Raw genomic sequence first — 14,063 nt, forward strand, 5'->3', positions numbered from 1 at the left:
ATCTCTTGGAACAGATCACAGAATTTTCAAAGCTAGGAAAGGTTGGTGTGATGATTCATACATCATGAAAATCTATGCCTCAGATACTGAGCATGTAACTTTCAAGGGCTTCCAGCTGACTTCCAAGAGAAGCTGTTAACTTTCAGAGACACAGAAGTCTTACAGGGAGAAAAGGAAACCTTGAATTTAACTAAATAGGAAATGCAGATGAAATCTTGATATTCTTTGATATGCCGAAAGTTATACAGTCAATCCTAAATGTGCTAAAGCAGTCAGGATCATGAGCATAGAATATAAAAAGCAATATTTCTCTGTTATATAACTGCATATGCCTGGAAATGATTCAGAAGAAATTTGGATTCTCGATTATTAAGAACATTTGTATATTTTCTAGGGGAAGGAAGTCTTATTACATAAGCTAATATCCAGAGGCTTCTAGCATATAAATAGGATGTCTTGCTTGTCTCCTAAACAAGATAGTAATTCCAACAATGGAAGCAAGAACTGGAGCAAGAGCTAAAAGAGGAGTGAGAAAGAGATGATGAGAGGAGAGAAGTGAATAGAAGGCCTTCAATATTTCAGAGTCTGACAAAGGAGACACCAAAAGAAGGTAAGCAGAGAGAGAGAAGGGAGGAAAACAATAATACAATGTGGTATCAAGGAAGCCAGGAAAAATTTGTATTTCAGGAAGGAGCAAGTATCCAACCATTACATGCTGCTAAGATATTGAGTAGGGTGAGGCTGAAACATGGCCACTGAATTTAGTTGCAGGTAGTTAATGGAAACTTAAGGAAAATGGTTTTCATGGAGCAGTGGGGGCAGAAGAAAGGTTAGATTGGCCTGACAAGTTAATGGGACAAAAAAAAGTGGAGACTAAAATTAAATAGTTTCTCTTGTAAGTCTAAGTGTGTAGAAGATATGAGCTGAAGGAGCACTTGGGGGTATAAATTTTAAAAAAATTTTGGATGAAAGAATTTAAAGTTGTAGGGGGATAGAATAATTCACTGTGGTTCAAACTGCAAGTTATGACTTATTGGTGTGTTGTAATGTTAATTTAGTCAGTGGGGACCAGCATTAAAGAAAAAAAGAAAAGGAGAGGAAGAAAAAATATCAGTGTATCATGCATCATAAGGTAATCTTAAGAAATTTTGTTCTGGTTATTTGTATAGTTTGTCCATTGCAATCCACAGTAAGATACATTTTATATATTTATACCTGATTCTTATATCTAGTATATATATTATATATGATACATATAGAATGTATAATATTGGGTTGTGTTGTAATATATATATTTTATTGTGGGTCACAGCAAACTTGTGGGTCACAGAGGCTCTGAAAGCTGAAGTATTAAATGTTAGCATACGTTCTGGAGAATGTGAGAGGGACAGGACACAGACACATGGACATACTGGCCATCAAGAGTAGGGGAAACATGTACTTATTTTGTATCAGAAAAGCAGAAGGAGAAGGTTGGTCCAAAGGCAGGTTATTAACATCTTTGGGAACAGAATGTTGGAAGGAATTCCTTTCTGTTGGGTCCAGTCACTTTAGTTAAGTACAATGTAATCATCTGCTGAGAGTGAAGAGTATAGAAGTGGTTCACGGTTTGTAAGTAATAAATGAAATGTGAATTATTTGTTATTGAAATTAGATCAAGATGATTAGACCATTATATGAAGAGTGTGGATAGGTGAGGTTGTTTATTGAATTCATAGCAATACCAACCCCTTAGAAGTCTTCAGGTATCTGAGTATAGACACAGACAAAGGTAACAAAGATTGTTGGGTTCAGCATTGGAGTTGGTATAGTTGGAAGCTTTGAAAGACATATGGACAAAAGAGGTTAGTGTATTGGTACCAAAATGGGTGAAATGACAGGCTATAGAATAGATCAAAAGTATAAGGAGTTTGGTATTTTGGAAGAAAAGGGAAGAGGTCAGTGGAGCTGAAGGCGGCTCAAAGACATTGAACAATAGGAAGAATGGGACTCCTGAGCAGACACATGTAATTATCACCAGAGAACAAAATGTCTGTGATTTTGGAAGTGGAAATTTTTTCAGTGCTATGTTATTAGAAATTGGTGGGAGATGATGTGAGACATACTGTTAATGATAAGTCAGGGAACCATTAGAATATGATGTTGGATATATTGCCCATGTGGACACTGAATTTTCTGAGATGATGGCTGGAATCGAGGAGGAAGGGATACCCTGGGCTAGGTACCAAAATCTTTAGTGGATGAGAAGAGCTGGCCAGGAACATGGTGGATGAAAACAACAGGATTGGGAGTTTTTGAAAGTTTATGGAAGAGCTTTTGTGGGGCAAGGCAACAATGAGAACTCCAGCTCCACTTCTAACCCACGAGCTATCAAAGAAGAGAGTATTGCTCAAGAACATCAGCTCTGGATACACACTGTCTGATTCCCTTGCTGTCTTCATCTCTCTATACTTCTGTGACCTTGAGAAAGTTACTTATCTCTCTCCGCCTCAGTTTTATATCTCTAAAATGTGGATAAAAGTATTTACCTCATTGGAATGCTATAATAATTAAATGAGATGAATTTATAAAATTTATTCATGAAATAAACTCATGTACAGTGTATCTTAGTGCTTGTGTAAGAAAAATACACAATAAATCCTTGCTGTTATTATTGGTTATTCTTTTCTCAAATGTTAAGTGAACAACCTCTATTTGGGAGAGCTGTCAAAAGTTTCTTGCTAGTCACCTATTTTTCAGTTAAAATAATGTTTGGGGAATCTGATGGGATTGTAAGGATTTACTAGTTTTATAGGGAGAGTTCCAGAAAGCACACTGGAATTATTTTGGAGGAAAAGATAGTATGAGTAGGATGGTAGGTGAGGTAGCAGACATACTGAGAACTGTAGACACGAGAACAGAAATAGAGATAGCTTAAACAACTTATATCCTCACACTGCCACTGCCACAATGGCACACAGTTCACATGAAATCTTCACACAAGCTGGGATAGAAGACATGGATATGAGGATATAGTGAATTTAGTACCAATAGTTTTTTCAGAAAGGAAGGATAATTTGGCCTTACAGAATTCATGCATACATGACCCGGAAGAAAGATCCTATAGGCATCTCAGCTCCAGGTGCTGGACCAGAGGGAAACACAGCTCTAGTTTTTCAAAAGCAGCTATATGAAATTCTGGTTCAAGTAGGGTCAGCCCTACCTGATACACAGGGACAGAGAAGTGGGAAAGATATTCCCTAAAGGAACATCAAGGACTATTTCCAAGAGATGAGGAAATGGATGTTGGGAAGGTGAACAAGGTATGTCTACCACTCCCACTGTTGCCTTCCTGGATACATTCTCCATGTATCAGATCATATGCTTACTTTAAAAACCCAGGTTATATTATTTCACTACCTTTTAAAACTCTGTTCATGGTTATTCTTGCATTCAGAATATATTTCTGATACCTCATAAGGGCTGCAAGTCCAGGCAATATCTGGAACCAACTCACTGTTTAGTCTTAGCTCATGACACTTTCTCCTTTACCCCCACACTCTTCCATGAAAGTTACTTTTATAGCAAAATTCTTTTCCCACATTAAGGCAATGGTACCCTCTACCTGAAGCTACATTTTGCCCATTCTTGCTATCCTGTTACTTACTAACTAAACTTCATGTCTCAGCTCCAAGGTTACTTCCCCAGAGAGGCTTTCCCTTGCCTACTCCTATGTTTTCAATTTTCTACTGTGGAGCTTCTTTTGTATATGCTTCTTGCAAGCTCTAAACATTAGTTATTATTGCCTACCTTCCCAAATGGACTAAAATTCCAGAGGAGCTTTTTTCATCACAAACAAAACTTCACACAATCCCTCTAGGTCAATATGTTCTGAATCACTGAATCCCTAAGGGCTATTTCTACCATTGTTCATTTTTAATATTTACTTATGCATCTTTGGATACATGAAGTGATGCATTGGCTACTATAATATCTAATTGTTCCCACCACTAATGCTCTATGATGCTTATTCTATATCAGCATTAACAAAGTTCTTTAGTCAATTACTTAAATATTTTCCTATTTTTAAAAAATATCTTTATTTATAAGTATATATTATTCTTATCTCTACCTTCCTGCAATATTACATTACATTCTCTCCCTGCAAGGAAATAGATCTAATTTTATCCATTTTAAAATCAATATATCCTCCAGTTACTATGTCATGTAAGCTTTATTTTTCTGTGTGTTGTTTTTTTTTTTTTTTTTTTTTCACATTTTCAATATCTTGCAAGGTCTGAATAGGTTATATTTAGAGTCTAGGCCATAACTCATGAAAATGTAAGATAAAGTGATAGCATAGTTTTTAAAATACCAAAGGTGGAAGGAAAAGAATACAAATGTTTCCATTTGTACTTTGGAATAAAATCAACTAGGAAGCACATAAACTAGCAGTATTCAATGTACGGACAATATTTATCTACAAATATGTCAGGAAGAAGAAGTTAGAGATATTTTTACTAGACTAAATAGCAAGATCGTAATCATATAAGGCTATTCCCATTCCCTTTTTCAGTCATAAGACTTTATAACATACTTTTGGCACATAGAGCATATAATTTTTGTTATGTGGTAATATAATTGATAGTAAAGATCGAATTATCAAATGTTTTGGAATGAGGATTAAATAAATTACCTGGCATTAAAAATGTTTAATGAGGGATCCCTGGGTGGTGCAGCGGTTTAGCGCCTGCCTTTGGCCCAGGGAGCGATCCTGGAGACCTGGGATCGAATCCCACGTCGGGCTCCCGGGGCATGGAGCCTGCTTCTCCTTCTGCCTATGTCTCTGCCTCTCTCTCTCTCTGTGACTATCATAAATTAAAAAAAAATGTTTAATGATAAATCAGAGATTAAATTACTTTTCTAGAAGTGAATTATGTATTAATTTATAGTTTTTTGACTTAAAATTTAATGTGAAGGCTATTGTAATGTAAAATTTAACATTATCATTAACATTTGTCTGATTTACATTCTTCAGCTGAAAATCAAATTGTTGCCAGGGGCTTTGCAACAGAGAATAAAGTACAGTGACATGACTTAATGGAAGGATCAATGACCCATATTCTCAATAAGGTACCAAGAATTGTTACAGGCATGAAGTCGGGTACAGGAATCAAGGGAACAGACAGGTATTATGGGATTTGGGGTGGAAGGAGGGTGCTCCCCTTCACTGATATTGAAAATGTCTTTTATATTGCAGTTTGCCTGATGTTTTGTATTTTAAGCACTTTTCTACTCCTTTCAAAATGGTGTTATAATTGTTAGCAGGCAGATCGCCTATTTGTGGTCATCATACCAGAATCATTAGAAGGATCCATACATCCTTTCATTGATCTATGCTTAGGATGTTTCAGATCTTATCAATGATAGTACTACAGGGCCATCCACTATGATTTTAAGGGGTCTTCAAAGGAAAATAATACAGTTTTAAAAATCAACGGACTGTAATTTTTAGAGCAGTTTTAGGACTATAGAAAAACCGAGCAATAAGTTCAGAGAGCTCTCATATATTTCCTCTCCTCCTGTAGAATTTCTCCTATTATTTCTCATTATTTTAATGTTTCCTTGATCGTCGTCCCAAAGAACTAGTAGAATTCAGATACGACCTCCATAAATAAAATGCATCCCAAGCATCCTGGATCTACAAGCTTTAGTGTAATGATTAAAAGTATGGTCTTTACTTCATGGAAACATTAAAAGTGGGACTAAATATGATGCAATGTATAAGGTTTAAACAGGTAGAAAGAGGGGTTAGGATATTTTTTTTGAAAGTGAGAATGAAAAAAAATTAAGATATATTCAGAGAGTAGTAAAACAAAACAGACTCAATGTATCTCTCCAAGATAAGCCCTTACATCTAAACACTGAAACAATTACAAGTGCTTTTTTCTCCATCTTTATAGATTGATCTTTCCAGATCATTGCCTTAGAGGATCACAAAAATTAAAATTCAGGGATCCCTGGGTGGCGCAGCGGTTTGGCGCCTGCCTTTGGCCCGGGGCGTGATCCTGGAGACCCGGGATCGAATCCCACGTCGGGCTCCCGGTGCATGGAGCCTGCTTCTCCCTCTGCCTGTGTCTCTGCCTCTCTCTCTCTCTCTCTCTGTGACTATCATGAATAAATAAAATCTTTAAAAAAAAAAAAATTAAAATTCAAACTGAAGGCTTGAAGAATTGACATTTAGTGTTGGAATTCTGAATTTTAATTTTGGAGAAAGAGAAAGAGCAGTTAATTTATGAATAAGGCACTTTTCCTTTAAATGGCTTTCTTTGAATGAATTACAAGGAGGTTAGGAGAAAGCATGCATAAGTGAGTGATGGATGAATGCATGAAAAGTGGATAAACATTGTCACTTGACAGATTTGAGGAGATATATGACATTGGCTATCATTGAGAATTAAAGCATAAAAACAGGACTTGGAAAAAGATGAGTAAGAAGTTACATACAGTATGCAGAAAAATATGATGTTAGCAAAGAGAATCAAAGAAAGAGCAAATGACGTGGATTAGAGGACATAAATTTATTTACAAATGTGATCTCAACAAGCCATTTCCTTCTCTCTTCTTTGCCTTCTTCACGAACTCTTAGGCATCCATAGCTTTTTCACACTTTGGTGAACTAACGAAATAATGAATGCAAAATTCCATAATAGTTTTTAGTTGGATTTAGGTAGGACTCAGATCACAGAGATTAAGATTAAATAATTTGTGAATGATATAAAGATGACTGTGGAATTTTGCTGAAGAATTTAGATTTGGAAGGAAAGCAAAGCACAAGACTTGGTAAAGAAAATAGGATTAAGTGAAGTATTTTAAAGTGGGTTTAGTTTTGGTTGGTTTTTAAAGTTTGTCTCCTATAAATTAAAGAACTAAACCCATTTTAAAATACTTCACTTGATCCTGTGGGATAACATTGGAAGATTTGTGACTGGTAGTTTTGTGAGAGAAGGAAGGCTTAGAAGAGTGATTTGGGTAGAACATTTCCTGAATTGATGATTGTAGTCCTTGCCAATTAGTGGTAAGATTCATTTCATTAGGATTTTAATAAAATATGGAAAAATAAACAAACAAAAAAACCAGAACAAAAACCCACAAAATTATGGTCTTTAGTATCAAATAGTTGTATTTGTGGCCAAATTCTATTTCTTTTGCTTTCTAGCTATGGGACCTTGAGCAAGTTTGTTAACTCCTTTGGGCTTTAATTCTATTGTCTGTAATGTAGGAATAATAATATCTACCTCATGACGTTGCGAAGGGGATTAAATTAGATTATGTAAATATAGCATTGATATAATAATATCTATCATAATAAAGAGTGGGTGCTATTTTTATTAAAATGAATAAATGTCACATTTTTTATAGCAATAGTGTGGAATTTGAGAAGTATTTAAGGAAAAATTAAAGGATACTTAATTTATGGCAGAAAGGTAAAGTACAAAAGGAAAACCGTGGGCTTTGGAGTAAAACTGAATCTCAGTATTACTACATAAAAATGGGTGACTCTGGACAAGTAGTTTAAATTACCTGATCTTCTATGTCTTCAACTTAAAAATGGAAAGATTTTTACTTATTTATATTTTGTCTTGAGAACTAAGTGAGCTAATATATGTCCCAAAATGTGTTTAATATAATAGGGCAAAGTGTGTGATTGCACTTCTAGAAGGAGCATGCATATGAACAGTAGCCTTTTCTGATTGTGTGAGATGATAAAATATAAATATGGTAAGAGTGAACTATTTGACATAGTTTATTTGGATGTTCACAAAGCTTTTGACAAACTTTGACAAATGCCAAAAGTTACCTAAATATAAAACTCCTAACAGATTTTGTTTTAAAGATTTTATTTATTTATTCATGAGAGAGACACACACACACAGGCAGAAGCAGGCTCCATGTGGGGGAGCCCCATGTGGGACTCAACCTGCCACTCTGGGATCACACCCTGAGCCAGAGGCAGATGCTCAACCACTGAGCCACCCAGGCATCCCAGCCAACAGATTTCTAATTATGATTTTACTAAATATTATTGGTAAACATTCTCTGCCCAGTAGTCTTGTCATACACCCTCACCTATTTTACTCTAAATTCAGATGGCTCCATGGTTCTCACCTGTGTGATCTTGGGTTAGTTACTTATTTTTCTATGTTTTCATAATTCAGCTATAAAATATTTATTATGACAGCATAATTCATAAGGTGATTATATATAAAAAGTGTGTGTGTGTGTGTGCATGTGTGTACAAAGCTCTGGCATGGCATCTGAAAGGCAAACAAGTTAATGAGCAAAAAATATATAAAATTGAGTTGGGAGTAGAGATCAGTGTACTCTTCTCACTTACAGTGGAAGGTTTTTCTTCTATCTTTTGCACTGGAGTATTAAAGCCAAGTGCGTGTTCTGTTTAGTAAGCTCTCTGTTTAGATAGGTCAAACAGATCTATGGCAGCACTAAATGTAAAGGAGATATGGAATAAATTTGTAGAGTTGATCCTGTCTAGGATTGAAGAGTGAGAGTTGAAAAGGTTACTGTTTTGCAAAAGAGAGTAGATAGGATTTGCAGGAAGCTTAGCTAGGAATTAAGAATGTGCATAAAGGCGGTATCTTTGACATCATATTTCTTGGGAATAGTCTTGGGAGAGTAGGAGAAATATATCTCAGAAGCTGATATTTGAGGGAATCAAATTTCTGGCTAATGAGTACCAGAGTACTTGTTTGTTTGGGGCCTCCAGAAGATCCAAAGTAATTTAACACTTTTAATGACAGTACTTGATAATATAAGTTGATTTGTGCCTTATTTTGTTTTACAAACAACACTAAGTTATGAAGCAGTGTAAAATCTAAGTTCTGAGAGACTTAAAGGCAGATGAAGAGACTGATTTTTAGGTTGGTTAGCATCCTTCCCCAATTCTTACCATGATTAGTGACAGAGCTTGAACAGGTACTCATTTCCTAGCTGACTCAGGACTCAGGACTCAGCTGCTCTTCTCAGGACACTGTGTTGAAAAGTAGTAGGTGGGCTTCTATGCTGTGAGGTGCAGAAATACATCCAAATAATAGTTACATAACAGTAAACATTAAGATTTAAATAACCATTACATTTTCAAAAAATCTTTTACAAGTACTGGTGACATTTGAAGAGTGGTCACTAATAGGAGCTTTCTGATGAATCGGTCCTTGCAAGACTTGGAAGCTGGCAATTGGGAGATTTCTACAGGAATGGGGCTAGTGGATTGGGCCTTCTGCCTATCTTTTCAGCATGCTAAAAATTTCCCTCCTTTCCTGTCTGGAAGCTACACATTAAAAGATACAGCTCTGAGTTATTCTAATAAGATAATCTTTTTGTATTTTCTAATTGGTTCAACCATTTGATAGTATTTTTAAAAATATACCTATTTACTGAGCCACACAATTTCTTCAATACTGAACATTTTTTGTGATATCTGATAAAAGTATGAAATTAAAGGCATTTATATATTTAAAATAACGTGTAGCATGTATTTACAAAAAAACTAGTGTTTGTTTAGATATGCAGAAATAGATAAATACATGAGGAAAGGAAGTGAACCATAAACGCATTAACAAATCATGAAAAATGACTGTTTCACTTCAGTGCTTATTACCCAGAATATGATTTTTGATTTCTTAAAGCACAATGACGCATAAATATAAAGAGGACCAGTGAAAGAAAAAGCAAAGTATTGAATGCTCTGTAGACGAGATTTTCATAATCTACAATGAAACAATCTACAATCTACTAGAATATTTGCTGAGGCTAGATCATTGGTATTTCTTTAAGTGCCTGACAGAGCATCTTCTTTTAGTGGGAAATAAGTGCTTCCAGTATGTCATTGGACTTATTATTAGGTTGGTTTATTTCCCACCTAGTACTTTTACATGGTGCTTCAATTTCAGGTTACATTAAGTTATGCATTTAAAAATTCTCATTTTTTATCAATCTTATTTTTCTGGGTATAGCATTTATTGACAAAAGCAGGGAAAACTGCGTATCAACAAACTATAACTTTGTCAGTGGCAGACAAAATGAGTTCTTAAATGTTCCTGCTTACGCTGATCAAAACTGCATTTCTGTGTGACCTAGGTGACTAATGTCTCTAGTCACCTGACAGCATCTTTTATTTAGAAAAAAAATCATGTCCTCCAATGCCTTCCTACTCAGTTACCACATGGTTAACTTTCGATGAGGTTCTTTTGAAAAGTCCTTGATTTCTCTATTCTTTTTTCTATACATCTTATCTAACTTTCCAATATCCAACCTAAGGTAGATAATAAATGTGTACTTCTTAATTTTCTATTCCCTATCTTCCTAGCATTTACAAATATAGCCATGAACTTGGGCCGATTAATGTTGAGTCCAATTTTATCTCCCTTTCCTAAGTATGGTCAATTCTAAAGAAATCAAAAGGAAACTATAATGTATTGAGTTCCTATCATGTAAATACGTATACTTAATATATATTTTTAGTCAATTCTACCTGCATGATACCTATGTGATTCACCTCTTTTTTTTTCCACTGCCTCTATGCAAATTAAAAATTCCAGTTATTCTTGGATTACTGGCTTATTGAAAAAAATCCTTACTTAACAAATTGCCCTATTTCCAGTATATCTATAAAAATACATTATAGATGTTGCTCTCATATGTATCTTTCTAAGCTATAGTTCTCATCATATTACACTCTTGTTTAAAAATTTGCAGTGGTTTGTCATTGTCCCACAGTGGATTGCAAAGAGGGGTGAGCATATTTAAGTAAAAACTCAAGATGAGGCATTACAATATGAAAAGAACCATATTAAAACTTTCTTTGTATCATTAGAGTAATAAAGAATATATACTTCATAAATAAGTGAATAAATATCAAAGTATGGGGTGAGATATTTTTCTAATAAAAGTACATGATTATTAATAATTAGAAACCACTAGTCTATAGAATGATATCCAGGCTACTTAGCCAAGCATTCACTTCCACTAGAACCCCGTTACCTTATTTATTTTATTTTTTTTAACAGGGAAAGTTTTTTTTTTCTTTTAAGATATTTATTTATTTATTTATTTATTTATTTATTTATTTATTTATTTATTTATTTATTCACGAGAGACACAGAGAGAGGCAGAGACACAGACAGAGGGAGAAGCAGGCTCCTCACAGGGAGCCCAACATGGGACTCGATCCTGGGTCCCCAGGATCACGCCCTGGGCCGAAGGTGGCGCTAAACCGCTGAGCCACCAGGGCTGCCACCCCATTACCTTAAACAACGCTTTACACTGTATCGTTATTCAGTCTTTATTATAGTGAAACTGAGATGCATTTTACCACAGAAAATCCCTACTTTCCTTCCACCTAGAATGTTTCCTTTCATCCCTAGGCTCTAATCTTAACCAGTTTTCAATCCAGCTCAGATGCTAATTTCTTTGTGAATATTTCAGCAGTTAGAACAGTTTGATTATAAGTAACAGAGAAACACATACATTGGTATGATTAATAAAGGAAATGAAGGCTCGTGCCAATGAAAAATGAAGATAAAGGGAATGTTTCAAGTGCATTCATCAGGCCCCAAAGCCATTTATCCTTGATTCCTTTGGCTCTCAATTCCTGTATGTGATCTCTCTCCTCAGGTTGGTTTTCTTAATAGTCACAGAGTTGCAGCAGTTCTAAATCTTACCTTTGCTTCCCATATCATGTAGAGGAAGACAGAGAGAACTCTCCCATCCCCTACCTCAATTCAATAAAAGTCCTTGGCTTCACACTGAATTAATTTAGGTCATCTGCTCACTCATGTGGCCAGAGCAGTGATGATCAGATTAGGTCCTACAAGGCCTATTTTTGGGTTAAGCTAGTCAAGGTTCACCCCTGGAGCTGGCAGGTCATTAATTTCATGGCTGCTTCATAATAGAGATAAAAATTATATTCTGAGTAGATAGATAACAATGTCCACCATAAACCTCAAGTCATTTACCAGTTAAAAGTAGACTCTTCTCCTGAATTACTACAGCATTTTAGGTACTGTCTTTTACTCTTATTTTTTCCTTGTATTATTGCAACTTTGTGTCATATCTACCAGGCTTTAAGCTTCTTGAGGGGCAAGTACCTATATCTGATTCTTATTTTTATCCAACTTCCTCTTGCCTAGCAAGATATATAATAGTTTATATATTTCTTAAAGATTTGATCTTCTGAGAAAAAGAGGTATCTTTTAAATGGCTTCTTCTCAACTATATATGTTTTGTAATCCACAGGTGATTGATGAAAAAATTCTACTTTGTGCAGAAAAAACAAGGGAAAGTACAAAGAGATTAGAAGAGATAGCATGTTAGCTTGCCAAATATCATGTCTTTCTCTACAGGAAGAAACTTGATCTTGGACATTTCTTGCTTGCATTTAAATGAATAATAATCACTCAACACTATTATTAGACAAATTAGTTGACTTTCTTTTGAAAAGATAATTTCTTCTTATCAGAATTTTAATTAAGTGAATAAAATAAGTGTAGTTTTTAGGTTTCCAGATTCATGTTGGATAAAGATTTTGTTTTACTTAATATAGAAGCTATAGTTAATGAAAATTATTTTTACATAACTTTACTTATCAGAAATCTCCCTCCAAAAATGCTTCATTCAAGCTTTAATATTAAATCCAAATTGATCCCAAACTTATACATACAGTGGCCTACTTCAATATTCCATGTTGCTGCCTCACTATCAAAAACTGAATCCATGATCTGTCCCCATCAAAGTAGCTCCTCTTCAAAAAAAAAAAAAAAAAAAAAGTAGCTCCTCTTCTATCTAATGTTAGCTGTCTTGGTAAGTAGCTTTTCATCCACAGAGTTCTTTTCAGAAACCTGGGAGCCATCCTTGATAGTCCTTCTACCTCATTCACTTATATCCAATTCATTATCAAATCTTGTCAATTCTACTTCCCTTATGTGGAAAATATGTCTTGAATATGTTCATTTCTCACAACCTCTATTGCTACTACTATAAGTCACCACTATTAATTGCCTGGACTTAGAAAAATAGCCTTCCAAGTGGTTTTGTTTCTGATCTTCTCTTTCTTCATTCTAGTACTCATACTTTCACCAGAGTATAACCCCTCTCCCCCACTAGGGGCACCTGTGTTGCTCAGGGGTTGAGCATCTGCCTTTGACTCAGGTCATGATCCTGGGGTCCTGGTATTGAGTCCCGCATTAGGTACCCCGCAAGGAACCCGCTTCTCCCTCTGCCTATGTCTCTGCCTCTCTCTGTGCCTCTCATGAATAAATAAATAAAATCTTTTTAAAAAGAAATAAAATACCCCCTCCCCCACTAAAGGCCTTTCATAGCTTTATAAATTCTGTGAGATTCAGACAATATGATTCCATCCTCATCTTTGACTCATTTCCCCCTTCCCTACTTTGCTCCATATACACCAACCTCTCTGTTCCTAAAATACACAAAGTTCTTTTCCCTTCATAGCTCTTGTACATCCTGTTTCCTGCATGTGAGATATTCCTTTCACCTCCCCCTCTCTTCTTCTCCTTCCCTCCTTTCCTTTTGCTGTCTCTGTGTCTCTCCCTCTCTTTCTCTCACACTCACACATATACAATTTCTTCCTAGCCTACCTAACTCACACTCATCCTTCAAGTCTCAGATTAAATGTTGTTTTAATTTGTCAGAGAATCTTTCTCAGACCCTCTTGCCAGATTAGGTTAATTCCTCCTGCTACAAATTCTAATAGCTCTCTATACTTTTACCTAATAGCATGTATAATAATCATATTAAATATTTTTTTGTGAAATTATTTGTTAAATATATGTTTTCTCCATCATTCTATAACTATCATGATGTAGGCACTGTGTCTCTTCTGTTCATCATTGTATCCCTGTTACCTAAAATAGTGACTGCATTTAGTATGCATTCAATAAGTATATATTAAATAAATTAATAATAAAAGAATTACAGAAGAGAAAGGATTTACTGAATGACTCTATTTGCCAAAGTTTAGGTCAAAACAGAGAAAGATAAGATGTGGC

General features: G+C 35.2%; 1 long non-coding RNA gene across 16 annotated transcripts in view; it reads left to right on the top strand.

The window, feature by feature from the left end:
* LOC144295047 (uncharacterized) overlaps positions 1 to 14,063 on the top strand; it is a 75,157-nt gene that overhangs the window by 16,765 nt on the left and 44,329 nt on the right. For 10 of the 16 annotated variants that reach the window (XR_013362388.1, XR_013362392.1, XR_013362386.1 and 7 more), the window contains 2 exons: positions 477 to 610; positions 5,018 to 5,168. This is a non-coding gene — a long non-coding RNA (uncharacterized LOC144295047). Of the gene's footprint in view, positions 1 to 476; positions 611 to 1,058; positions 1,133 to 5,017; positions 5,169 to 14,063 lie in introns of all 16 variants that reach the window. The other 6 variants (XR_013362387.1, XR_013362393.1, XR_013362398.1 and 3 more) reach the window with 3 other exon arrangements.

The sequence above is a fragment of the Canis aureus genome, chromosome 23 (genome assembly GCF_053574225.1).
Source record: "Canis aureus isolate CA01 chromosome 23, VMU_Caureus_v.1.0, whole genome shotgun sequence".
Classification (NCBI taxonomy): domain Eukaryota; kingdom Metazoa; phylum Chordata; class Mammalia; order Carnivora; family Canidae; genus Canis; species Canis aureus.